This window comes from Zalophus californianus, chromosome X, assembly GCF_009762305.2.
Source record: "Zalophus californianus isolate mZalCal1 chromosome X, mZalCal1.pri.v2, whole genome shotgun sequence".
Lineage (NCBI taxonomy): Eukaryota > Metazoa > Chordata > Mammalia > Carnivora > Otariidae > Zalophus > Zalophus californianus.
In genome coordinates this window covers 12,999,353-13,024,385 of record NC_045612.1, presented here as the reverse complement: position 1 = coordinate 13,024,385, position 25,033 = coordinate 12,999,353, and the positions used below count along the sequence as shown (strand labels likewise).

At 39.9% G+C, this 25,033-nt stretch overlaps 1 protein-coding gene and 1 non-coding gene across 8 annotated transcripts in view; one reads left to right on the top strand and one right to left on the bottom strand.

Annotated features, from left to right (window-relative positions):
• Positions 1-25,033, bottom strand: part of ATP11C (ATPase phospholipid transporting 11C) — a 174,997-nt gene that overhangs the window by 122,539 nt on the left and 27,425 nt on the right. The gene's annotated exons all lie outside the window — the stretch shown is intronic.
• Positions 16,337-16,463, top strand: LOC113931686. Its single transcript, XR_003522837.1, has one exon. It is a non-coding gene; the product is annotated as a U6atac minor spliceosomal RNA (small nuclear RNA).

Here is a 25,033-nt window from a genome sequence, read left to right as displayed (position 1 = left end):
TATTCAAATGTAAACAACTGATGATACATCAAAACCCTGCTTCAGGACGAGAGGGGAAACTAGGAAGATTGTATTTTTTTTTGAAGATTTTATTTATTTGTCAGAGAGCGCGAGACAGCACAAGCAGGAGGGGTAGGACAGAGAGAGGGAGAAGCAGGCTCCCCGCTGCCTGGTGCGGGGCTTGATCCCAGGGCCCTGCAAGCACGACCTGAGCCGAAGGCAGATGCTCAACCAACTGAGCCACCCAGGCGCCCCACTAAGAAGACTGTATTAATGGAACATGCAACATTTCCAAAAATTGGTAAAGCCACAAGAAAAAAGAAACTCCTCAAAGTATTTTTAAAGGAAAAGTATTAGCAAAAAAAAAGTATTTTAGCATAAAACATGTAACCATGTTGAAGATTCTTTGCATGTCTAAAATAATGATGTAGCTTATATTACATAAAATGAATCACAGTGTATGTGTGATACAAATATTACAGTTTTAGAGCTATTAATTTTAAATTTACGCACTGAATATCCTTTCTGGTACATTTTTAACTGCTTACGAATACTGCTACAAGTTTCTCAACTTTAAGAAATGCAAGGTTGTTTTTACTTTGTGCCAAGTTTTGAGAAGTAGCAAAAACTTGCCAATCAGGACAAATTATCAACATCTGAGATGAATGACAACAGTCTATGATTTCTTACCCAAGTGTGTCACAGATAAAAGACACTGGAGGTCGAAAACACCTTGGGTCAAAACCCTGGCCCTGCCTCTTATTAGCAAGTTATGTCGTATTCGGCAAGTTACTTAACCACTCTGTACCTCACTTTTCCTATATGTAAATTGGAGCCATACTATATTCCTAGAAGGATTCAACAAAATAACACACGTATAGTGCCTGACCCATACACAGTTGGCACTCAGTAAGTGTTAATTTCTATCACCCACCACCCACGTCTCCATTTTCTGGGGAGAAAAAATTAAATACTACTTTGCCAGATGGAGCTTAGTACACACACAGTTCCACTTTCCAAAATACCAAGATGAATAGTTTCTGCCTTTTCAGCATCAGGTTTCAGGAAAAAGAATATTTGCCTATTCTGACTAGATGCCAGTCTTTACAAGCCTGGAACAATTTCTTTCCTACCTGTAAGAGATGGAGGGCTTTGAAGCTGGTGAAAATGAAGCAACAATGGGGCACCTGGGTGGCTCAGTCAGTTAAGTGTCTGCCCTCGGCTCAGGTCATGATTCCACGCGAGCCCTGTCTCCAGCTCCCTGCTTAGCGGGTGTGGGGGGTGGGGCGGGTGGTGTCTGCTTCTCCCTCTCCCTCCGCCTCTCCCTTTCTCTCAAATAAATAAAAAAAATAAAGAAGGAAAATGAAGCAATGAGTTAAAAAGGATCTCAAGTGACACAGATCCACTAGCTCAAGCCCAGCCCGAAATTCTGTAACAGCATCAATATTCCTCAAAAACTGAAGGGGCTTCTAAGTTCAGACTCTGAGTGGGCTTACTACTCTAATAAAGACAAAGTTCAAACGTTCCCATTTTTGCCTAAAAGATTTATGGTTTTCCTTGAGGTATTCACATTATCTAATTATTTAAACACAGACTGCCATAGTAATTATTAAAAATCCTAAACACTAATATAAGTATGACAAGAGTTTTGATAAATCTTTAAATTCCATTCAAACATTTATTTCACAAAGAATTATTTGATACTTTCAAGTGTACAATACTAGACCCTGCTCTGGAAATGCAAAGATAAACATGTAGCTATACCGAGTATCTAAGGCCAACACCCTAAGAGAGGAGTAACAATAATACTTCACGAACACATACTATATACCAGGTACTCTTGTAATATGTTATAAAGACCTATTTAACCTTCATGCTAACTTTGCAGTAAATATGACTATTAGCCCCATTTTACAGAAAAGGAGACTGAGGCATAGAGTAATTATGTAACCTGTCCATGGTTACAGATAAAAGGTCATGAGCAGGATATGAAGTCAGCAATCTGGCTCCAGATAGTATACACTTTTTTTTTTTTTTTTTGAGAGATAGAATGAGCGTACGTGCAGGGGCATAGGGAGAGGGAATCTCTTTTTCTTTTTTAAAGATTTTATTTATTTATTTGAAAGAGAGAGAGCAAGAGAGTGAGAGAGCAGGAATGAGGGGAGAGGCAGAGGGAGAGGCTGATTCCCTGCTGAGCAGGGGCCCTGATACGGGACTCCATCCCAGGACCCCAGGATCATAACCTGAGCCAAAGGCAGATGCTTAACCAACTGAGCCACCCAGGACCCCCTCAAAACAATATTTAAACACATTTTTAGATATATATGTTCAAGTATGTGATGATGGTTTTCATTCTTATTGTTCCAAAAGTTCTTTTTACACTGGCTTTATTTCCACTAGTTCCATGAACTATCAAAATAAAACTTTTAATATCATTAGTTCAATGTTTTTAAAGATTTTATTTATCTATTTGACAGAGAGAGACACAGCTAGAGAGGGAACACAAGCAGCGGGAGTGGGAGAGGGAGAAGCAGGCTTCCCGTGGAGCAGGGAGTCCGATGCGGGGCTCGATCCCAGGATCCTGGGATCATGACCTGAGCCTAAGGTAGACGCTTAACGACTGAGCCACCCAGGTGCCCCTCATTAGTCCGATTTTTTAAAAATAGCTTGCGTGGGGGCGTCTGGGTGGCTCAGTTGGTTAAGCGTCTGCTTTCAGCTCAGGTCATGATCCCAGGGTCCTGGGATCGAGCCCCACGTCAGGCTCCCTGCTCAGCGAAGGGTCTGCTTCTTCCTCTGCCCCTGCCCCCCCGCTCGTGCTCGTGCTCTCTCAAATAAACAAAATCTTTAAAAACAAAAATAGCTTCTGTGATTCTACAAACAAAAGTAAATAAAAATGTAGAAGAATGTTTAACAGCATTGTTTACAATAGAAAAAGGAACTAAATAAATCCAAATGTCCATCAGGAAAGTACTATTTAGATTATGGAATATCCAAATAATGGACTACTGTACAACTGTTAAAATATATGAGTAGCTTAATATGTACCAATATGAAATCATCTCTAACATATAGTAGGTGAAAAAGCAAATTGAAAAATATGATATATTGTATGACACAACTGTATAGAAAAAAATACATGCATGTGTAAACACACACACACAAACATAAATACAATCTGAACACCTAGACAAGAAATTTAACAGTGCTTATCTCTGGGGAATAGGGTTGCAACTGACGCAGTGGTGTCAACTTTTTTATACCTTCTAGTTTTTTTTTAAGATTTATTTATCTATTACTTGAGAGAGAGAAAGAGAAAGAGAAAGAGAAAGAGAAAGAGAGCTCGCTCGCACACAGTGGGAGGGGCAGAGGGAGAGAATCTCCAGCAGACTCCCCACCTAGCGCACAGAGCCTGAGGCAGGCTGATCTCGCAACCTGAGCCAAAATCAAGAGTCAGAGGCTTAGGCTTAACAGACTGAGCCACCCAGGCGTCCCTATACCTTCTAGTTTAAAAAAATGTTTAACCACATATAATACTTTAAATTTTAAAAAATCCTGAATATTGATTGCCAAAGAAATTTTTCTCAAACATATCTATCCTAGTTACATAAAATGCAAATTAAAGAGAAAGACCCTGGATTAAAAGAAATCACTGTTATTGATTTTAGATTAAATAAAAATTGATCTAAATTTTATGTTATTAATAAAGTGCCCTTTAGTCTGTGCTTGGCTGACACAACTTGAGTATTTTAAGACAACCCAAGGAATTCAAGTACAGGAGTGATATCTTTAAACAACTAAAAATGGATTTTGACACAATAACTTTCAAAACAACAGCAGCATCTGAAATGATCAACACTAAGCTTGATGTAGACTGAGACTCACCAAGATACCAGAAAAAATCCAACTTCCTAACAGTTCCTATAATCTACCAAATACTTCCCCCCCCATGGGTTTCCTGTGGTTCTTTTGTACTGTCATCTAACCTGCTCTATGACCATTTTAAAGGAAATTTCTACTTTCAGGATTTTCCATGAAGGAAAAAGGGGGTGAGGTGGGGAACTTTATCTTCAAATGCTTGAAATTAAAGTATTATACCCCTATATCTACACAATACAATCTTCCAAGTATTAGTTACTTCCGGGCAATTCGCTTAAAAAATTTATGGGAGGAATGAGTGAAGGGGGGCGTCAGTGAAAAAGTGGGGCTTCAGCTTTCATAATCAGCACTTTTAGCATATAATGCTTTGCCTTGTCCAAAGCATCCCCAAATATACAATCTAATTATTTAAAGTTACTGAGCGTAATGGATTTTTTGTCTGATGCAGCAATTTGCATGAATTCATGTGACCAGAAATGTGTTTCTTTTCCAAAGAAAATGACCTCCCAAGAGTAAAGGAATCACCCAGCCATAGGGTTTGTTTTTCTTTTCAATGCAGCTTTCCTATCTCCAAGTTGCCAAATAACGAATCTCTGTAGTTGTTTTACATAGCAGGGCCGGACCTCAAATGTGTTAAGAGATAGAGTCGCACATTGTTTAAGGCATGCTAAATTCTATTTAAAATGTCTATGGCTTTTTGTTTCAACACTGAGTACATGTTTGTAAATCTGGGTTTGATTTGTAGTTTTTTTTAAGATTTTATTTATTTGAGGGAGAGAAAGAAAGAGCATGAGCAGGAGGGGAGGGGCCGAGGGAGAGGGAGAAGCACACTCCTGGCTGAGCAGGCAGCCTGAAGGCAGGCTCGATCCCAGGACCCGGAGATCATGACCCAAGCCAAAGACAGATGCCCAATTGACAGAGCCAGCCAAGTGCCCCTTGATTTGTATTATTTTTATCTAAAAAATCAATAGCATGACAATGGAGATTAATGGTGTACTTTTTTTTTTCTTTGAAGATTTTATTCATTTGTGAGAGAGACAGAGAGAGAACAAGCAGGGGGAGAGGCAGAGGGAGAGGGAGAGGCAGACTCCCCGCTGAGCAAGGAGCCTGATGCCGGACTCGATCCCAGGACCCTGGGATCATGACCTGAGCCGAAGGCAGATGCTTAACCATCTGAGCCACCCAGGCGCCCTAATGGTGTACTCTTAACATAAAAGTTAACTAACTGGCTCCATCATAAGGACAGAAAGTAGAGTGGTAGTTGATAGGAGTTAGAGGGATGGGCAAATGGGGAATTATTTAATGGTACAGTTTTACAAGATAAAAAGAATTCTGAAAATGGACAGTGGCGACCATTGCAAAACAGTGTGAATGCACTTAATGCCACAGAACCATACACTCAGAAGTAGTTAAGATGGTAATTTTTGTTATGTGTATTTTACTACAATTAAAATACTTTTACAAAACTGAATTGGCTTGTTTCTGAAGCATTACCAAAAAAAAGTTGATTGGCTCCAAGGACATTGGGGTTAGAGTGCCTCCAATGAGTCCTGAACCAAGGCTTACTATAATTCCAATTCCTTGAGCCTGAAGACCATTAAGAACAGAAATAGAGTGCTGATGGGCATAGCTTGTCTGGATAACTTCCAGCTCTGCTCCTACGTGACTTGGACAAGTCATTTAAACTTTGAGCTTCAGTTTCCTTCTCTGTAAAAATGGAAAATAATCCTACTTAAATCTTACCAGGTTTTTCTTTTTTTAAAAGATTAATTATCTGAGAGAGAGGGCGTGCACACACGTGAGTGGGAGGTGGGAGGAGGAGCAGAGGGGGGAGGGGAAGAAGAGGGAAAGAATCTCAAGCGGACTCCCTGCTGAGCACAGAGCGTGATGTGGGGTGAGGCGGGGGCTCTATCTCACGACCCTGAAATCATGACCTGGGCCAAAGCCAAGCCCAGAGTTGGACGCTTAAACGACTGAGTCCCCCAGGAGCCCCCCCCCCCCGCCACCAGGTTTTTCCTGCAGATTTACTGAAAGAATACCTGTGAGTACACATGATACTCAGTAAACCCTAGGTATTATTAGCAACCACATGAATATACAAAGTTGATTTTCCCAGACTGAAGAGAGAGGCATTGGTGCCCATTTTGGCAAAGGTGTTAAGAGGACAAGTGAATGTATGTGGCTGTATACCAATACTTAGTGCTGATTCCAGGTGTTCTCCCCAACAGCTTACAAATTATGGGGTTTGTGGACTCTAGGTTGAATCCAGGTTTTCTCAAAGGATGCTTCTGAGAAGGTTAGCAAGAGAATCCCCAGGGAACTTGGTCAAAATGCAGAGCTCTCTGTCCCAAGCCAAACCTAGTGAATCCCAATCTCTGGGGGTAAGACTTGGGAATCACATCCGTATCTGGCTCCAATCAGACAAAATGAGGGGAAAGGAAAACCAAAGGGGATCTGGCTCTGCAGTAAGGCTTCCTCTCTTGCTTTGATTAACTTTACTAGCAGATGGTACATGGATCTTGACATCTATTTCCATGACCAGCCAAATGTCTTGTCTAATTTAATTTTTCTTCCCTCTCTTACCACCTCCTCCTCCTCCTAATCTCATTCTTTGATGGAAAAGCATACCAGCCAAATTTAGGACTCAATCCTCTTGCCATCATACCACTTTCATTACCAGTTTATTTACTTCCATTGTGGGAAAAGAAGATGAAACCAAATGTCATGTACTCAGAATAAAATTGCACAAACTTAGGTATTATAATATCCATTTCTGGGATCTACCTGGTTTATCAACTGGCTCTAAAGTCTTGGTATTTGTCTTCTCATGCTCTTTAACCAAGGAAAGAAAAGCACCTTTGAAGAACCTTCCTCAGAGAAAACAAGATACCAACCTGGGGATTCTTTTGAGAACAATGACAATAATCCTGGAACATTATTAACCTGAAGAGTATCCTGGCCTTTGGGGAAGTGTGGAATTTTCTTTAGGACACAGGAGGACAAGGATGGAAAACGAAAAGGGAAAAGTCACAAGTTGTCTCTGAAATGCTTTTCTCCAAGAAGCGCTTCTAGCTCATTCTTCCTGTCAAGTGAACAGCAGCTTTATACATTTTACCTGACAAGGAAACACAGTATTTCATCTGCAGTTATCAGGAACTGACAAAAGAGCCAAACGGTCTGCCATCAGCCACTAAAACCTTCCCTGGTGCTTAGACTGTAACAGTAAGTAGGGCCCGTCTGGGGAAAGAAACAAAAGCAACAACACATCACCTTGAACCCCCGCACCCAACTTACTAGAAAAGTTATTGATAAAGTATCAAGTGGAAGAAAACACCACAGCCACTTTTCTAACAAGAGGAACATCAACAAAAATGGTCTTTTTTCCTGAAATGATTACATATACGTGATCCAAGAGAAAACCATTATCTCCAGGAGCACCCTACCAGCCACACCAAGTTTTTCAAGTTCTCTTTCCACACAAAGCAGAACCTGAGGCAGAAAGTGCAGTTCAAATCCCTAATACAATGAACTTCTTAAGAAGAAGAAGAAATCTAAGGGGCGCCTGCGTGGCTCAGCCGGTTAAGCGTCTGCCTTCAGCTCAGGTCATGATCCCGGGGTCCTGGGATCAAGCCCCGCATCGGGCTCCCTGCTCGGCGGGAAGCCTGCTTCTCCCTCTCCCACTCCCACTCCCCCTGCTTGTGTTCACTCTCTTGCTGTGTCTCTGTCAAATAAATAAAATCTTTAAAAAAAATTAAAAAAGAAGAAATCTAAGCCGCAAGTGATAACAATTTGCATCCAGAGCTTTAGAGCAGGAATAATAATATCACGTACCTCAAAGGGCACTTTTAAACAGCACCTAGCATTTACTACAACTTAAAAATGTTAGCTGCTATTATTGCTGTCAGTTTTAAGAAAAACTTACATGCAATAAAGTTTAACACAACCAAACATTCTAGATCAATCATGGTAATTTACTGAAATGGAAAGTTGACTTTAAAAACCAAAATGCAGTAAGAGTTCTTTAAAATAGACAAGAAATGCTAGCAGGTGAGCACTGACCTATCTACACACATACTAATAAGAGAAAACAGAGAGCCACACACACACACACCCCAACATCATGCATCTGTGTTCCTCTCTGCTCATCTGCCTGAGACCAGCAAGGGCTTGAGGCTCTGCTGCTGCTGTCCCAGACAATTCCTCCAGAGTCCCTGGTCTGGGTTTCTGTAAGGCCCATGACCCATGTGTGGTTATCAACTATTAAACCATTCCTGGGGGCACCTGCGTGGCTCAGTTGGTTAAGCTGTGTCTGACTTCAGCTGAGGTCATGATCTCAGGGTCCTGGGATTAAGCCCCATGTTGGGCTCCATGCTCAGCAGGGAGCCTGCTTCTCCCTCTGACCACACCACTCCCTTGTGTGTGCTCTGTCTCTCAAAGAAATAAATAAAAGCTTTTATTTTTTTTAAAGATTTTATTTGACAGAGAGACACCCAGGTGCCCCAAATAAAAGCTTATAAAAAATAAAAAAAACACATTCCTCTACTGGCATTCTTAACGTCGTTTAATTATTTATACTTGGATTTCCTTTTAGCACCCCAAACGGAAGTTAAGAAATAGCAATTAATGACTGGGAGCACCTGGGTGGCTCGGTTGAGCATCCGCCTTCAGCTCAGGTCATGATCCCAAAGGTCCTGGGATCGAGCCCCACATCGGGCTCCCTGCTCAGCGGGGAGCCTGCTTCTCCCTCTGCCTGCCGCTACCCCGCTTGTGCTCTGTGTCAAATAAATTAAAAAATTTTAAAAAAGAAAAAAATTAATGACTGATATCATTTTAAAAGACACAACTTATCACCTTGCCAAGCACAGGCTGTATCCTTTGTGGTGATAACAACCTTTAAGGCGGCAGCCATAGGCTAAATAATACATGTGGCTGAGAAGATGCACAGGTCAATACAAGAGCAATCTCCTTATTTGTGGCTCAATGAGACCCACTGACCAGGCTGTGGCCCATTAACCACAGGCTAAACACACCTAATGACAGTACAGCTGACAGAGTTCTGAACAGAAGCAATAAAGAAGTTAAAGAACTGACTAGAATCCAGGAAGATAATAGGTAACACACTTCCACAAACAAGCCATGTGCCACAGATGGTTTGCAAAAGCCCACTGTGTTGCAACTGGGAACATATTATCTTTCTTATCAAGAGGTAACACAGACCAGTAAAAAGAACAAGAGTTACACATTTATAGTCAGGCTGCTTGGGTTTGAACCCTAGCTCTACCCCTTGAAAGCTTTAGGACTTTCCCTTGTTTTGACTTTCCTAAGCTCCAGTTTCCACTGAAAATATGGAGAGTCGTCAGGATATAATGCACATACAGGTCTTGGCACACTGCCTGGCACATAGCTGGTGCTCAATAATTACTAGTTGTTACCATGGAAACAATAAAAATGGTGTGTAGGTAGCCAGAAAAACCCAAAAAAGGCCTATTTTACCAATAATGTGGGCAAAAAGCAAACACTAAAAGAAAAAAACAGTAAAACCAAATACTGGAAATATTTGTTACTAACAAAATAAAATCAACTTTTCTTAAATGTGTTAACAGGAATACTTAAGGAAAAGCAAGCTTAATCATGATAAAAGTATATGATTGCTGTGTCACTTCTGAAGAAAACAGGACACCCTGAAAGAGCTTTAAAGATCAGCTGCATAGATTCACTCACTCAACAAACATTTATTGAGAATTTACTATACACTAATCAATGTTAGGTACCAGAGACAATGATAGATGGTAAAAACAGAAGTATGTGTAAAATGCTACAATGGGCACAGAGCACAGAGGTGGAAGGGATTCATTCTGGCCCAGGTATGTCCGAGAGGGGAGATTCAGGACAGCTTCATAGAAGAAAATGACATTTGAGTTGGGTCTAGGACTTCATCAGGGAATGGGAAGAAAGAGAACTTCAGAAAGAGGGAAGAGCAGGAGCAAATACCTAGAAGATATCCGGCAAACCCCTAGAGGCATCTGAGTTACCTGGGAGCCTGCAAATAATCCAGTATTGCCAGAGACTAGGCTATTGGGAAAGGAGTCAGGGAAAGGCTCCACAGAAGGCCTGAGAAAACCTGAGAGGAATTTCAGCACCCTTAGGTTTTAGCATATAGGTAATCGAATAGGGCAAGACCGATGTTTTTTAAAAAACACCCTCTTGATAAAGAAATGCAAGAAAATAACTACTTTAAAAGTCAGGATAAGGGCGCTTGGGTGGCTCAGTTGATTAAGTATCTGCCTCCTGGTTTTGGCACAGGTCATGATCTCAGGGTCATGAGATGGAGCCCTGCCTCGGGCTCCGCACTGGTCTGCTTGAGAATTTTTCTCCTTCTACCCCTCCCCCCACTTTGAGAGCTCTCTCTCAAGTAAATAAAATCTTTTAAAAAAAAGTCAGGGTAATAGTTATTTTGGATGGAGGACGGGTTTATGATTGGGATGGGGCACCTGGAGGGACTTCTGGGCTGGCTTCAAGATTCTATTTTTTTGATCTGGATGGAGATTTTAAGCATGCTTACCTTGTAATATTGTATTAAGTTACATAACTGGTTGTTTGGTTTTTTGAATCCTTGTATAATTTTATAAAAAAAAAGCTGAAAAAGCAAACACCCTCTTGTAACACTACAGTCACAAAAAAAAGATGATGAGGGTCAGGGGAAGGACAGTGGGAGTGAGGAGGAGATAAACCCATTTGAGATACATCTTAAGAGTTGACTGCCAGAGGCTTAGAGAGAGACAGTAAGTTGAGATTTGGACATATTGATACCTTTGGGACTTTGACTACTACTTTCCCCCCTTTTAAATTTATGGCTTTCCTTTGCCCTGGTACACATCTACTGATAGTAATATTCAATTCCCTATCACTCATAAGTCATTTTGATTCATATTTTTGGCTTTCAAGTAGAAAAGACAGAAGTAGTTCTTGATGTAATGGCAAGATGTGGAAGAAAGGAGGAAGATGGTTAAGAGAGCAGAAAAAATGAAACAAGATAAAACCAGAGAGTGAGACAAACCATGAGAGACTCTTAATCTCAGGAAACAAACTGAGGGTTGCTGGAGTGATGGGGGGTGGGAGGGATGGGGCGGCTGGGTGATAGACACTGGGGAGGGTATGTGCTATGGTGAGTGCTGTGAATTGTGCAAGACTGAGGAATCACAGACCTGTACCCCTGAAACAAATAATACATTATATGTTAAGAACAACAAAAAATCTGTTTTCTGGGGGAAAAAAAAGAGAGAGAGAGAGAGAAAGATGTGTATAGACACACATAAAGGGGAAGCTCTTTGGTGAAATTAACAACCGGTAGTAGTGAAAGGCAGAGTAAATGAGTAACATCCCAAGTGAACTATTCTACTAAAATGGAAAAGCTATGTAAGGCAAAGGCTAGTAGGTCAAAGCTTCCCAACCACATCAACAAACACCAGGGAAGGGAATGCACCATGCAGCCATCTTTTTTTTTCACATGTCTGGGACACAGGAGTTATATGTACCTCGAGAATTACAATAGAAATTTGAAGGGGAGAGAGAGAGGTCAATGAGAAAAAGAAGAGGTATTCCACAGCAGGTCAGAGTACAGGGGAGGAGCAAGTGGCTTTGCTTATATGTAAGCCAAAATGAACTGTCCTCACTTGAGAGAAGAGATGGATATCAGCAACTGTGTTAGATTAACTACTCTAGAGTCCCTTGCTGCTTTATCACAGAACAGGCACTCACCAAATGCATGAAAAACCAACTTTGATAATACTCATAGAGAAATATTAAGATTTTGCCCTCAGACCCCTGCTTCTACTGTATAATCATAATAAAACCTAGCCACCATTTATTGGAGAAATACTCTATGTTAAGCACAGTCTAAGCCTTTAGCATGAATTACCTGGTTGAATCCTAACAGCAAGCCCGTGATGGAGGTGCCATTATTCACCTCCAGACTGCAGGTAAGAAACCTGCATCCCTTCAAGTGGAAACTCTGGAGAAGTAAGACATGAGGGAGAATGCATAGGACAGACATGGACCTGGGCAAAAAGGAGCACCTGCTTCATACGTGGTCTAACCCAGGTCACTAGGGTAGACTATTACATAGGGATAAGGGGCTAAATCTCTAGTTGCTGGTAGTGATTTTGTAGGACCTTCTCTTCAGCATGTCTCTTTCCTCTGGCAGTATGTGCTGGTGGCAGGCCGTTAGTGGTACTGAGATTTGGGATCCTGGCCAGCTCTCTGTTTCTTTCCATCAGAAATATGACCAACATCTGGCAGTCAGCAAACGTCAAGATGAATGAGTCTCCACTAATTCATACATTACTAAACTGGAGTGTCAAAACTGGTCAAATTCCATTACAGAATTACAGTTCAGCTGCAATGAATACTAAATACATATAAGCCATTGGGTGGGACTTTGAAATCTCTTTGCTCTATGGAAATTTCTATTCTGGTAGTAGTTGTATGAGATTTGATCTTTATCGCACTTTTCCTGGCAGCAGTAAAATTCCATTTCCATCAACTGTTTCCTCTCAGGAAAGAAGTCTCTCAGGAAATATTCAAAACATTGTTCTCAACAAAGTTCTCAAATATGAATCATTTTCAAGTGCCAGGAAGATACTCCTTCCCCCAATGTTTTGCATCATAATATACTTTCCCTAAAATGATGGTTTTTGGACACATTTGCAAAGAAGAAAAAGGCAGAATAAGTTATTCATTCTTCTACCGATATGGCTTTGCTCAAGCAGTTCACTTTGCCTCAACTTATTTTCAAGTGCCAGGAAGATACTCCTTCCCCCAATGTTTTGCATCATAATATACTTTCCCTAAAATGATGGTTTTTGGACACATTTGCAAAGAAGAAAAAGGCAGAATAAGTTCTTCATTCTTCTACCGATATGGCTTTGCTCAAGCAGTTCACTTTGCCTCAACTTATCTTCTCCTTTAGATCTGTTCGTCCAAGTTCTACCAATTCATTCATTCAACAATTATTTCCTGAGCACCTACTAGTTTTTTTGGTCCTGTAATAGGTAGTAGGGGTTCAAATAAGTGTTTTAGAAATCAACCAGGCAGAAATTAGGGGACGGTCATTATAGGCAGTGGGGACCATCATGTGACCTGCTGAGAATTTCCTTCAAGAAGTTCCCCAGAAGAGGAAACATTTAAAGCTAGTCTTTTAAGGACACGTGAGAGGAGTAAGATGGAAAAAAGGCATTTCTGGAGGCTAAGAGGAAGGCCTCCAATTACAGGGAGCACAAATGAGCTGCTGCCTCAGAAATTCATCCTAATGTCTGTGCTGAAGCTATACTTCCAATGGGTTGCACCTGACCCATGAGTGAAGACAGCAGGGGAGGACTCCACTGACCTGGATTGCCCAAAGGCTTTTCTGAACCTTCAACTGCACAGCAGCCTAGAAAGCTTCTGCCTAAGCTACTCTCTTCTCTTCACTAGGGGTCAGACTTGCATCAGGGACTAATGGCACTCCCATCCTTCCCCTCTCCGTCCTCGTAGTCTCACACAGGTGGTCGTTTCCCTTAATAAAATCAATTTCTGCTTCTCAGAGGACCCAGACTAACACAGCATTCTCCAGAGCGCCCAGCATGAGTAGACACTCAGAGGCATGAAAAATCATGAGCTGCTCTGAGTATCCCAAGGAGTGGTATGTGCCTGGGGCTTGCTGTGGAGGTGTGGGTACAGAGGGAGAATAATCTGGGCCAAATCAGAGAAGGCTTTGTATGTCTGGTAAGAAACTTGGACAAGGTCCTCTGAAAGACAGGGAACCACCAGAAAGTTTTAAGCAGGGAAAGGGTATGTGTTTTCAAAAGACTGTTCTACTGGCAGAATGGAAGATGGACTAGAGGAAGAATAATATGGAAGCATCTTTGTGTACGCTTCCATCTTGTCTGCTAGCTTGTGAAGTCCTAATGGGTGGAATAATACTTTTTTAAATTTTGTTTTAATCTCTATGCCCCTGTAATGATTAGAATAGTGTTTAACACAAAGCAGCTACTCAAGAGGCCCCAGCAAATCTATCAGGCTGGGCCTCACCTTACTGCCCAACATTTTAAATTAAACCACCTTTCAAAAGTTTAATGACCAGCCTTTGAACATTGCTGCTGGGACACTGGAACTCTGTCTAGCCAATCTAGAAAAAAGAAAGTTACATGTATGAAGGGTAGAAGTTACTCCCCAAACTTTATCCTCCACTAATTAGTTATTTCATGAACTCTCTTTGAAGCCCACATATAATCACATTTGTTGATCCTAATTGTAAGGACAAAGGTCATTAGATATTTAGTTTTTGAATGTTTACCAGGTCAATGAAGTTTAGAGTCACATCAGGATCAAGGCCCAGAGGTGTTATGCAAAGAACACTGAACAAAAATCAGAACTGGGTCCTGGATACTGGTACCATATTTAATAGTGATCTTTGAGAAAACATATTGCTAAGGTCTGTTTTTTTTTTTTTTTCATCATAAAGGAGAAGTAAGACCTACCTTAATTTATAAGGTGAAAATTAAATTAGAAGATGTGGTCAGTGTTTTGAAAAGTGTATGTAAAATATTGTATTGTCACTAATTTGTTAGCATGGTAAATCTCAAGTTAGGAGTTCTTACACCCCACACCCCAAACAAATAAACATAAGGGCAGTGGGAGGAGCCTTTTAAAGATGATGAATATGTACATTACCCTGATTGTGGTGATGATTTCAAGGGTGTATGCATATGTTCAGAACCCATCAAATTGTGTACATTAAATATACATGGTATTTTGTATAATGATCACAGTTCAATAAACCTGTTTTAAAAAGACTAATGATTACCAATTCTGATTTACAACACCACCAAGCAATGGTGTGATATTATACAAAAATTCCCAAAATATAATAGATTTTCCTTTACTTTCACCTGTCAAACAGCACACTTAGTTGGAAGGGTACTGTTAGGAAATCAAATGAGAATCAGTTCCCAGAAGCTATGGATTGCTGGAGCTGGAGCCAGAGTCGGAGCCAACAGCTCTCCTGAGGTCCTAGGCACTGAAAGGTCATTTGACGATGGCCTGATGCCCTTTCTTAGACTTACCCATTTTTCTCATTGTTACCTTCCTGACTTGACTGATGAAAACACAGCTCTTGGGCCCTACTTGTGATAATCAAAACAACCTTACTGAAAAAAAGGAATCATTATCTTCAAACAGTCTGAAGTGACTTGTGTAAGTTAGAGAAGTGAGTTTCAATGACTCAGAAATGGTCAGACTGAGCCAAGGGACTAGAGCTATCCATGGTTGGTTGCCCATGTAAAATGAAAATGGCATCTCTAGTCCTCCTAGCTGAGACAATCACTTCTAGACCACACAAAGACCTACACAAGCACAGAAGTGTACACATACTCATTTCCAGAGCCTAAAGCATTCAGCTGAACCTTTTAAGTCTTCCAAATCTGCAAAATGATTTAATAAATTGGTATTGTTTTGACTTAGGGAGGAGGTAGGTAAAAAGTACAGGAAATTAGGTCCATTTTTATAAAAAGGAACTTGCTCTAGGCTATTTTGATAAAAGAACTAAATAAACTACAGAGATCATCCTAAGTCCCATTGGCATTTTCCAAACCCAAATTAATTATTTGGAGTTATAAAATGCATTTCATGGTAAGAAATTAATAATAATGATAGTAATAGATACCACTATATTGAGCACATTCTATGTGCAAGGCACTTTACAAATATCATCTGTATTCCTCATAACAACCTGTGCTAACAGTTTATATTTCAGATTTTTAAAAAGATTTATTTGAGAGAGAGAGAGAGAGAAAGCGAGCACGTGTGTGAGTGGGAGGGAGGAGCAGAGGGAGAGAATCTCCAGCAGACTCCCTGCTGATCACGGAGCCCAATGCAGGGCTTGATCCCAGGACCCAAAGATCATGACCAAGAGTTGGATGCCTAACCGACTGAGCCACTCAAGTAGTGCCTCTACATTTCAGATTAAAAAAAAAGTCTCAGAGAGACAAATGTGCCACAAATCAAGTAAATAACAGAATAGAGATATAAAACCAAGATATCTAAGAGCCCAGATTTTCAAATGGCAATAAAAGGTGGTAGAACATTTCTCCCTTTCCTAATCTCACTCTCTCCCCCACCCTCCCTTGTCTCTGTCCCCCTGCAACACCCCCTACACATACATTCATTACCAGAGAGGCAATATAATCTAGTGGGCTGATAGGGGTTTTACCAAACAAACCTGCATTTAAGTTCTGACTATAACCATTTACTGCAAGACTTCAGTGGTACAAAATATTTGTTAGACCTCAATTTCCCATTAAATAAGGTTAAATTAAATAAATGTACTCATTGCCTAGTACAAAGACACTTGCTATATTTGTTGCCCGTCCCCTTGCTCCTTTGATAGCTTAAAGACCAAAAGATGAAGAAAAGCACTCTACCTATATTACATTATAGGTAAGGTTAGAACTTCCCTTAGTAAAGATGGAGGTGGTTCTAGTGACCTATAAAACACACATATGATTAAGGAAAATTGCCAACAACTTTGTGGCATCTAACTACGATTTTTATCTATAAAATGTAAGAGAATAATATATAATGGTCACATGGGATTTAGTCTAGAAAAGCAAGGTTGGTTCAACATTCATAACTCAAGCAATGCCACTGACAATATCAACAAAGGAAGAAAATCCATACAATTTTTATATAGATGCAGAAAAAGTATGACATTTGTTCAACAGCCATTCATGATTTTTTAAAAATACTCAGTTAACTAGAAATGAAAGGTAACTTCCTCAGCCTAATAAAAAACATCTATGAAAAAACTTATAGGGTTGCCTGGGTGGCTCAGTTGGTTAAGCGTCTGCCTTTGGCTCAGGTCATGATGGGATTGAGTCCCACACTGGGAGGAGGAGTCTGCTTCTCCCTCTGCCTGCCGCTTCCCCTGCTTGTGCTCTCTCTCTCTGACAAATAAATGAATAAAATCTTTAAAAAGAAAAGAAAAGAAAAGAAAAAACCTACAGCTACCTCCTACTTAATGGTGTTAAGATTGAATGATTTCCCTCTAAGATCAGGAACAATGTAGCAACCACACTTACCACTTATATTCAACATCATACTGGATAGAAGTCCTAGCTAATGCAGCAAGGCACATAAAAAAATATAGATAAAATTGGAGGAAAAACAAAACCGTCTTTACTCACAGAAAACATAACAATCTAAAAAAATCCAAAAGAACCTACAAAAAACTACTAGATCTAGTAAGTGACATTACCAAGGTTGGAAAATATAAGATCACTATACAAAAATGAATTTTGTTTTTATACATAGCAGTGAATAAATGGGGACTGAAGTTTTTAAAAACACCATTTGCTATATAGCACCAATAAAAGATGCAATACTCCAGGATCAATGTAACAAAGTACTGTAAGATTTATATGTTGAAAACTACAAAAAACATTGATGAGAGAAATCAAGGGGCACCTGGGTGGCTCAGTCGTTAAGCATCTGCCTTTGGCTCAGGTCATGATCCCAGGGTCCTGGGATCGAGCCCTGCATTGGGCTCCCTGCTCCACGGGAAGCCTGCTTCTCCCTCTCCCACTCCCCCTGCTTGTATTCCCTCTCTCGCTGTGTATCTCTGTCAAATAAATAAATAAAATCTTAAAAAAAAAAGAAATCAAGATACAAGTAGTTAGTTACATGTTCATGGATCAGAGGACTCAATATTATCAATATTAAAATTCTCTCCAAAATTCATCTATAGATTCAATTCAACTCCAACTCAGTATTCAACACTCAGTAAAACCCAAGCAACCTTCTTTTTTAAGAAATTTACAAGGTGATTCTAAAAGTTATATGGAAAAACAAATAATCTAGGACAACCAAAGCAGTTTTGAAAAAGAAGAAAGTTGGAGGACTCAAACCCACTGATTTCAAGACTATTAAGCTACCACTATTCAAAACACTGTGATATTGGCAAAAGAATAAACACATAGATCAATGGAGCAGAGTAGACAGTCCAGAAATTGATCCACCCAGTCAATTGATTTTTGACAAAAATGCCAATTTAATTCAATAGACAAAGGACAGTCTTAGTCTTTCAATAAATAATGATGGAACAATGGGGTATATTTATATTTCAGTGAACCTCAACCCAAACCTCACTCTATACATGCAACTTGAAATTGATCATAGACTAAAATGTAAACCCTAAAGCTAAAAAACTTCTAGAAAAAAACTGAAGCAAATCTTCATGATCTTACATCTGGTAATTATGTATAGGACAGAAGAAACATGAATCATAAAAGAAAAAAATTGATCATTTGAATTTCATCAAAATTTACAACTTTTGCTCTCTGAAAGATAGTAAGAAAATAAAAAAGAAAACAGACAAGCCATAGACTGGGAAAAATATTTGGAAAACAAATGTGATAAAGGGCTGATAACCAGAATATATAAAGAACCCTTAAAACTGTTAAAAAAAACTTACCCAATTAAAAACAATTAATAGACACTTGCTCAAAATCATTAGTCATTAGGAAAAATGTGGAATAAAATTATAAAAAGATATCACTAGCTATCTACTACAATGTCTAAAATTGAAATAGATATACAATAACGATGGTATCAAGGATATGGAGCAACTGGAACCTTACACTGCTGATAGGAATCAGCAACAGTACAGTTTGACATTTCCTTATAAAGTTAAAAACACACTTTCTAAAACCCAGGGATCCCACTCCTTGGTATTTACCTAAGAGAAATAAAGACATATATCCACATAAAAACCTGAATATAAATGTTTATAGCAACTTTACTCATAATATAAAAAATTTAAATTATCCAAACGTCCATCATGGTGAATGGATAAACAAATTTTGATTTGTTTTTCATATAATGGAATTCATATAATGGAATTCTACTCAGCAATAAAAGGCAGCAAACTATGGATAATTGCAACAACATGGATGACTCAAAAGCATTATGTTAGGTGCACCTGGGTGGCTCAGTTGGTTAAGTGTCCAGCTTTTTTTTTTAAGTGTCTAACTCTTGATTTCAGCTCAGGTCATGATCTCAGAGTCATGGGATCGAGCCCCATGTTGGGCTCCATGCTCAGCAGAGAGTTGGCTTAGGATTTTTCTCTTTCCCTCCCCCTCTGCCTCCCCCTCCCCTTGCTCATGCTTGCTCGCTCTCTCAATAAATAAAATCTTTTATAAAAAAGCATTATGTTAAGTGAAATAAGCAAACTCAAAGACTACACATTTTGATCCCATTTATATGAAATTCTAGAAGTGACAAAACTATTATAGAGACAGAAATAAGAGCAGTAGTTGGCCATATAGGGAGGGAGTTAACTACAAAGGAGCATGAAGGAATATTTTGGGTGACAGAAAATTCTATTATCTTGATTTCAGTGGCGGCACAACCTATAGAATTTTGTGAAAATTCATAGATTCTAAATACCTAAAAAGGGTGAATTTTACTGTATGTAAATTATGCCTCAATAAGCCAGAAAAATGAAACAAAAATGCATACCACCTCAGAAATGGCCATCTATTTTAGGCAGAGATCTACAACTAGTCAGAATGAAAAGTGCTGAGTTTTGATCATAAGTTTAAGAATCATGATTAAAGGACAGAAAGACAGGGAAGGCTCACAAGGATCATGACAGTTTTGTCTGTGTCTCTTTCACTGCTCATTGATACAGTAATGTAAAAAAGGGCTCGGTTAGGAAGTTGATTAATGCATAATTTAGGACCAAAATACCCCATTTGCTATTTATTTGAAACAAATCAATTAAAATGATAAATGGCCACTAACTGTCCTTACCAATTGCTTGAGTTTGTAGATGACTCACTTAAAACGACTGCTTGAGGAGACAGGAATGTTAAAGTACTAATTTTCTTCATTTTACAACTGTTCTGATTTACAAGAGCAGGGAAGAAGCATTTTCATTCTATGCAATTTCTTTGTCTTGATTAGAATTTTTTAGACTCACAGAAGCTTATCTTGGCAGCAAAGGCTGCAGGGTGCAAGAAGGTGAAGAGTTGCCCCAAACCCCTCAAAGGGCCTTTCTCCCTGTTTGGCAAGTTATTCAGTGATAGTTGCAGGCAGGTGTCTATTAGTGGATAAACCAGTGTGCAAGGTCCTGGGTTTGCAGGGAGCTCCTGTCAAAACAGTGGTAGGAGTCTTGTAAGTAAGCATTCTCAGAGCCCAAGACAGACCTAAACTGAAAAATAAACTGCTGGTGGTTACAAGCTACTCTAGACCAGGAAATGATCTCTGTCTTCAGCCTTACCCCAGAGCCTGTGCCAGAATGGGCAGCCAGGAAATATTTGTTGGATGAACAAATGAGTGAAGAAATGATTTATTCCTCCTTGTACACCATTTTCTTTCAGTTCTCAGTGCCCCAGAGTTCACCAAGAAGACAAGACTGGCAGTCGATCCAGGTAGCAGGAACAGCATATATGACAGAAAGGTAAGTAAGCACGATATAGCCAGGAAACTGCATGAAGTTCTGGGGAACTGAGAATCTGGTGAAAATGGTGTAGATGAGACCAGAGGTAGGCATGAACCAGAAAGGGTGAGGTTTTGTAAGGTGTGCCAAAGAGTTAGATGTCAGTTTGAAGGGGAGACAATGTGAAGCCTATTAACAGAGGGGTAACAAACCAAGATTTGCATTTAGAAAGATGATTCTAAGGGCAAGTCAAGGATAGACAGAGGCAGAAGGTAGAAGCAGAGGCATTCCCCCCCCTTTCTTTTTTACGTAGTTGAAAAACTGGTGGTGGACTAGAAAGATGGTATTAATTGAGGCAGCAGAAAGAGGCCCTTCACAAACTAAACCTTCAGTCATGCAGAAGAAATGACCTATTCTCCTACTCATGGTATATCTCTAGTTAGTGACTGCGATTGCTTATTTCTCTATACCCCACTAGAGTAGCATTTCCCGAAGGACAGGAATGGTGATATACACACACACACACACACACACACACACACACACACACACACACACACACACACACACTTAACTTCCAGTGCTTGGCTAACAATAGATGTTTTAGTAACTGTGTTGGCTGACTGAATGAGTAAATGAATGAATGAATGAATGGATAGTTTGGGCCCAAGAAACCATTAGAGAGCTTCTGTAAAATGTCATCAATGGGTTATTTTGGAAGTGGATAAGCTACCCATTACATGGGAAGTTGAACAGGATACCTTTGGAAGTCTCTTCCAATGCAAGGATTTTAGGATTCAAGGCCACTCCCCTGTGAAAGTAACAAATGGTTGAAAAGGGGCTATGTGAGATGTTCTAAAAGAAAGCTAAAAAACTGGTCCAATGAAAAATGTCAAGGGGTGAGTTCAGGAAATAACTAAAACAGCTAAAAGCTGACAGTTTTTTTTTAGGGTACCTGGGTGGCTCAGTCGGTTAAGAATCTGCCTTTGGCTCGGGTCATGATCTCAGGGTCCTGGGATCAAGCCCCATGGTGTCGGGCTCTTGGCTCAGCGGGGGGTCTGCTTCTCCCTCTCCCTCTGCACCTCCCCCTGCTCATCTCTCTCTCAAATAAATAAAAATCTTAAAATAAAATAAAAGCTGACAGATTTTTTTTTAATAAAAGTCCTAGAGAAAGAAAACAACTGATTGTCATAATTAAGCTTCTGAAGGCAGGCAGTATGGTACACATCAGGCCCCTCCATATTAAAGGGAGGGAATATCAGGTGCTTGGAGCGTAAACCCAGAAGCAAGATCTAGAAGGAAATCAAAGTAGATAGGAGTGCCTAATCAGAAAAGGAGAGCAGGCAGCAATAGGCAGAGGTCCACGTAGGTGAGCAGTGAGCACCAGGATACTAAGCAAGGAGAAAGCAGACAGAAGACGACAACAGGGAAAATATGGTAAAAAGCAATTAGTCAGTAAGCATCAACATCACCATCAATGTTCAGCAAAGTCCCAATGACAGGCATGGGTCTAGGCAAAGCTTAAGTTCCCAAGAGGCCTGGCTAAAAGAAAGCACATTCCTACCCTGGGGTACCAAGCACTGTACCCAGATTAGGACTTCATAGCGGTGAAAGAGAAGAGGGCCCAGTTTCTGGCACAGAAATACAAATCCACTCTTAATCACAAGGAACTAATAAGCAAGACAAGTCTTATAAAAACCTAAGCACACAAAGTCAGAATGAGACTAGCAGACATGCTGACCTGCTGAGCTAAGCAGCTTAAGGTTCCTGAAATTCTCCCCAACTCAGGACAGGCTGGGGCCCAAAGCCTGGTTCAGGGCTGACCTGTCCCAACTCTGTCCACCCGAGAGCTGTGAAGACATGGAAGTCAGCAGGGATCAGAGCCTTCCCAACATCAGACAGCATGAAGGCCATGAGCAGAAAATACCAATGAAAGAGGCAGTAAGGAAGAGTAATACAGAATTCCGATTATAGACATCTCTTCTCCGTCCACTTTCTCCACCCACCACACTTCCCTAATCCAGAATACATTTTTTTTAAAGATTTTATTTATTTACTTGACAGGGCAAGAGAGAGAGAGCATGAGTAGGCAGAGCAACAGGCAGAGGGAGAGGGAGAAGCAGGCTCTCCACTGAGCAGGAAGCCTGATGTGGGACTCGATCCCAGCACCCTGGGATCATGACCTGAGCCGAAGGCAGATGCTTTAACCAACTGAGCCACCCAGGCTCTCCCAGAATACATTTCTTAAAAAGCTCTATGGCCCATAGCTATTACCCGGAAATCTATTCATTTTTATATTTGTGGCCATACCTAGAAAAAATAATTATTAGCCATCAGTTCCTTGGTCAGGACCCATGTCCCCAACTGCACATACAATGTTTTGTGGGAAGATCAGATTCCCACTACATTTTTCTGTAATGTACCATATCATGATCATGGATGATCATGAATATATAATTAAGGTGACAGTCCATATTGCTACTCTTATTTCCCATTCCGAAACTCAGACTTACATGTTCTTAAGGGGTTTAAGCAATGCTCTGGCCTATCTACTCTCACTGTAAAGATGAAAGTCTGAGGGCCACTGAGGAAAGTTACATAAAAAACTACGTCAAAAATTGCACAACAAACTAATGGCAGAGCCAGCAATACTATCCAGATGCCTTTGCTCCTTCCATGTTTGCGGTGTCAACAAAACCTGGTAGAGATGCCAGTCATTAGGAAGCAAAACTGAGTTAAATGCATTCACTTCTAATTTTTAACCCTTCCCACTGAGCTCACACATAGCCCAACAGAAAATCTCTTTCCATCTGCAGACATTCTTTGATACACTGACAGAATGGAAATCCACTAGAGGTTACACAATTTAGATTATCCAACTCGAAAGCAAGAGAAAGCCTCAAGCAACACCATCTGATTATGAGATTTTGCTGCTTTGGAGAATTAATCAAATTCATCCTAGAGGCTCATCTGCTGCATGACACACTCATTCCTTGATATCGACACTCCCTAACAAATTTCAACACAAGATGTGCTGGTGACTTCTTTTCCTAGTACTTTCTGATCTTCATCTGTTACTATGACTAGCATTTGAAGAAATGTAAACAAGCAGGAGGTTGCTTGATCCCTAATATCTATATAATCCTTTGTACTTACACGAAAAGCTGGGGAGATAGAAAGGGTCTCATTTACAGGTATACTTGTCACTTATTTCTGAATATAAAATAAATGAAAAGAGAAGGTGAGAAAGTCTAATAACTGGCAAATCATGAATAACTGAGTTGCTGTAACATTTGAAGAATGTGACTTAAATTATTTAACCATACTCATCTGTAATCAAATAAGAATTTTGTTGAAAAACTTGGTATATTTAGAAAAGCTAAACAAATATACAGGGCACACCAAAAACTTAATCTTGACCAACTTTCGTTACCTACAAAGTATAGGCTGTTCCTTAGGTATGGTTTATTTTTCCAATGAGTGGGCCTTGAATAAAAAAAGCCCAAATTCACCTAAAACCACATTTTCTTTAACTCACAATAACTTCTGTTGAGTAAATAAGTGAAATGAACCACATTAATCTCCAGAATCACCGAGGTAAGAAAATCAATAAAAACCTCTGTTTTAAAAAAGAATATCTTTACAGTGAAGAAACTTGACAAACACTGCCCCAGCCAGGTGATCAAGTTCATACCATCACTGGTAAGTCATGCTGATACTATACATGGTGGATATGATGCAAGGAGAACAGCCCTTTACTTCTCTAGTCTTCTTCCTAAAAAGCCATAACCCATGTCTTACCTTGAGGAAAACATTAGACAAATCTTAACTGAGGGATATTCTACAAAATCCCTCCCTAATCACTACTCTTCAAAACTGTCAATGTCATCAAAACCAAGGGAAGTCTGAGAAACCGTCACAGCTAAGAGGAGCCTAAGGAGACGTGATGACTAAATACAATATGGTATCCTAGATGTGATCCTGGAACAGAAAAAGGATATTAGGGACAAGCTAAAGAGAAAAGAAAGAAAGTAGGGACTTTAGATAATATCAATATTGGTTCATTAATTGTGACAAATGTACTGAACTGATGTAAGATACAGGGAAATGGGGTGTGGGGCATACAAGCAAACTCCCTGTACCATCTGCAAATTTCCTGTAAATCTAAAACTATTCTCAAATAAAAAGTTTACCTACAGAAGTTAAAAACAAATTTTGAAAATGAGTACTGGAGGGGCGCCTGGGTGACTCAGTCGTTGAGTGTCTGCCTTCGGTTCAGGTCATGATCCCAGGGTCCTGGGATTGAGCCCCACATTGAGCTCCTTGCTCAGCGGGGAACCTGCTTCTCCCTCTGCCTCTGCCTGCCACTCCCCCTGCTTGTGCTCTCTGTCAAATAAATAAATAAAATCTTTAAAAAAATAAATGAGTACTGGATTCTTAAATGTAGTGAATAGCTATGATATATAAAAGATATTAGACAGTGACACTGAGCAATCAAGAGTGTAAACCTAAATATTCTTTAGCTCTCTCTCCCTTTTTGGCATCTCTCTCAAATTCAGGGAGTCCTCTTAGACCCTATTAGCATTAATAAATACATGCAGCAAAAAAAAAAAAAATCTCCAATTTTTTTCTATTTGCCTTACGGCGAATGTGTTGTTTTCGGTTATATGAAATATATCTAAT